Source organism: Ictidomys tridecemlineatus, unplaced genomic scaffold, assembly GCF_052094955.1.
Source record: "Ictidomys tridecemlineatus isolate mIctTri1 unplaced genomic scaffold, mIctTri1.hap1 Scaffold_45, whole genome shotgun sequence".
NCBI lineage: Eukaryota > Metazoa > Chordata > Mammalia > Rodentia > Sciuridae > Ictidomys > Ictidomys tridecemlineatus.
The window spans coordinates 747465-751450 of NW_027522913.1; the positions used below are offsets into that span (position 1 = coordinate 747465).

The window sequence follows — 3986 nt, forward strand, 5'->3', positions numbered from 1 at the left end:
AATTGCATAAATATTCTGAATGTTGACTTTTGGTTAAATATTGTTTTATGTGTTTATTCATATATTTACTTTTCATTGAAATGTTTTTCCTTTGCCAAGCCTGATTTATATTAGACCTCAATCTGAATTTATGCAGACTAGATAAAATCACATTATTCCAAATAACTCAAGGATTTATCATCTTTGCAGAACCCTAATCACCTGCTAAAGTTGACCTAGTCTGAGTCAACTAAAAGCTGTGTCAAAACTCCTTTTTTTTTCTTATATACTCTTTAATAAAGGATTTCTTTCTCACTTTTATATTTGGAGAGTAGACTAACTTCCCAAGCAGTAGTTAATAACCTAGATGAGTTTTACAACTAGCTTACTATTACTTTTAAATTATTTACATCCTTGATACTAGCAGTGTCACTGATTACTTTTTAAAATTTTTTGCAAGATCTCTCTCTCTCTCTCTCTCTCTCTCTCTCTCTCTCTCTCTCATATAACAAATTGAAATAAGATATGCTTTTTTACTAAGAAACACTCTCAGCCTTTAATAAAATATTCTATAAAGAAAAAGAGTTTCGCTGATTTTCTTAGAGCCCCACTAAGTAGCTGAGGCTGGCTGACTTTAATGTTATAGAAGTTTGCATTATATATATATATATATATATATATATATATATATATATATATATATATATAGAGAGAGAGAGAGAGAGAGAGAGAGAGAGAGAGAGGGTAGTGTTCATTTGACTCATTCTCTTGGGGACTGTGCCAGAGTTACCTTCTTCTTTCACTTCTACCTTATTTCTGCCTCCAATGAAATTACCCTTTACCCTCATACTACCATTGATCCACCATTAGACTTTTTAAATCTGAACTCTTTAGCTGGTCATTCTTTCCCTCTTTCCTTCACAGCACATTTTTCTCTACCTGTACCTATTCCACCAATACTTTTTCATGAATACTCACTACTACATACTCAGTATCCACCAATGTCACATCCTGATCTATTCCTGTTCTGCCTTTTCCACGGATCACTTTGAGATCCCCTCCACCCAGATATCAGTATTCCAGAGTAAGGTCAGGTAAGGGTTTTATATATGCAGGTTTTTAAATGTCATTTACATAACAATAAGCCTATTAAAATTGGGATGTATTTTGTCTTAGGATAAAAAAGAAAATCTACAGACTGCACTGTTATACTGAATTTTTAAAAATTTATTAATCTCAATAATTTGAAAAAAAATTCTATAAATTGGAGAATAAAGAAAAGAACATAATATATAAAATTGACAAATTTGAAGACACACCAAGTGTACATATCAAAGAGTGTCATATATCAGTGCTTTCAAAAGACAAATTAATTTGAAATAAATGTAGTTAATGTGAGATGTAGTAATCATTTATTAATGATATATAATGGTAGCAAACATGTATATGTACAAAATGCATCTCATATGATTATGAGTATACATTGCAAAAAATGAACTCTACAGTATTATTTTTTAATTTTGCTGACAACACTATAAATACCTACATCTAGGTTTATGTATTACCAAATTTTCAGGATACATTTTGTACTTCATAAAGTTTACAACTCACCAACAGACATTTTTTTTTTCAATTTTTAAAGGAGTAGTATTTATTTTCAGTTAGAACATAATGCCATCATTTATATTTAATTTTTAAATATTTTTTAATTATATATGAGAACAGAATGCATTACAATTCTTATTACACATATAGAGCACAATTTTTCATTTCTCTGGTTTTATACAAATTATATTTACATGAATTCACTTCTTTTTTTTGAGTTTAAATACACTTTATTTTTAGACAACTTACATGACATGTTTTCTTAAAAAACAAAAATATGGAACGCTTCACGAATTTGCGTGTCATCCTTGCCCAGGGGCCATGCTAATCTTCTCTGTATAGTTCCAATTTTAGTATATGTGGTGCCGAAGCGAGCACAAATTCACTTCTTTATACATGTACTTTATATAACAATATACATCATATTCCACCATCATTTCTAACCCCATGATCTCTCCCCTCACCTCCCAACCCCCAAAAGGTCATTTTGAATCACAATAATGTATGCTATAAATTTATAGAAAAAAGTATATACCTTATAATAATATGAACAGATAAAGTTTTGTAACTAATACATAGCATAATAATAATAATAAACTTGCCATTTAGACATTAGTAAATTATATATCTAGCACTATTGACATCTTTTCCAAAAAAATTGACATCTTTTCCAAAAAATGGGGGAGATATTTGTGGGGGAAAATGGTATTCTATGCTTTCTTAATATCAAGAATAAATTATTTTCAGAAATAATATATATTTCAATATAAAAATAAAATAGAACCAGGTTCCATGGCACACACCTCTAATCCCAATGGATTGTGAGGCTAAGGCAAGATAATCCTGAGTTTAAAGCCAGCCTCAGAAACATAGCAAGGCTCTAATCAACTATGTGTGACCCATTTTCTGTGTGCCTCTGATTTAAATTTCCAGTAAGAAACAACAACAACAAAAAGAATACAATGTATTGATGAGGACACAGAACAAATTATCATGAACTAAAGATGGAGTAGATATTGCTATTATTTCATCATGAAAACTGTATATATATATGAAATACTCCTCACCAAGCAGCTTAGACCTGTAGAAATTATAGTAAGTGTGTACAATGACAGTGTACAAATATGTGATAACATAAGACTAGAACTATACTTGTCTATACAGTAGAAATCTGTGGCCTAGCAATAAAGACGACGAGGTAATTCAGAAAAATAAAAATAATAAAGTTTGAGAAAAAATGGTTTCTGGAGCCCAGAAAGATTTTTTGTTTAATTAGAGTACAAAATATCACATAAGTAATATACTGAAGTTACATCTGTTAAATACATTACATGTATAATGGATTTCAAGGAAAATATGTGGAACTTATCACAAACTAAATAAAAATTTACAAAAGAACATAAAATAGCATGTGTGTAAATAAAACTAATCATTACAAAGACAACTATTTTAACTCAATTTAATATATAATATTTTCCTATCAAAATTTTAGTATGTTTTTCTTTAAATACAAGAAGAGAGCTGGACCTGTTGGTGCACAATTGTAATCCCAGTACCTTGGGAGGTGTATTGTTAGCTCAAAGCCAGCATCAGCAAAAGTTAGGCCCTAAAAAACTCAGTGAGATACCATGTCTAAATGTCATACAAAATATGTTTGGGGATGTGGCTCAATTCCCCTGAGTTTAATTCCAAGTACCAAATAAAAGAAAAGAAAAGAAGAGACCAAAAAAATTATCTTAGAAATAAAATATATGTAAAATACCCCAAAACCTTTAATAAAAAATAATATAGTTATTGTTATGAGACACATTTAATGTATATTATGAAACTATATTGCAATAATACAGAACAATATGTCATAATATAAATCAAATCTGAAACCATATGTAGATCAATAGTATTGTTAAGAGCAATAGAAAGGCATATGTAAAACCGACCATATGAAAAATAACATTAGACATGAATGAATGAATCTATCTAACCTAAAGTTAGAATTGGGACATAGAGGCAAAGTTCACTGTTAGAGTGTATGTGCAGAATGTGCAAGATAGTCAGTTCCAAACTTAGCAAAACTATAAAAAGCAAATATTAACAGGAAATGATGTTGAAAATAAAGCAGAATATTAAATGAGACACTCTCCCTCCATCTATAGATAAATTTAAGGAAGAAACTACTGTATCTCTTTGGCAAAATCAAGAATGAGTAGAGAGATTTAAATACATTGGATATTAGTCCGGTCTTATGAACTGTACCACATTTGAAACAAAATTCCCAATTACCATCATCATCTCTAGTGAACAGAAATGTGAGAGAGGGGCTGAGGAAGTAGCTCAGTTTTTAGAGTGCTTGCCTTGTATGCACAAGGACCTGGGTTCAATCTCTAGCACCACAAAAAAAAAGA

At 30.2% G+C, this 3986-nt stretch overlaps 1 non-coding gene across 1 annotated transcript; it reads right to left on the minus strand.

Annotated features, from left to right (window-relative positions):
• Positions 1-1855: 1855 nt before the first annotated feature.
• Positions 1856-1962, minus strand: LOC144373643 (U6 spliceosomal RNA). Its single transcript, XR_013433239.1, has one exon. It is a non-coding gene; the product is annotated as a U6 spliceosomal RNA (small nuclear RNA).
• Positions 1963-3986: the final 2024 nt, after the last annotated feature.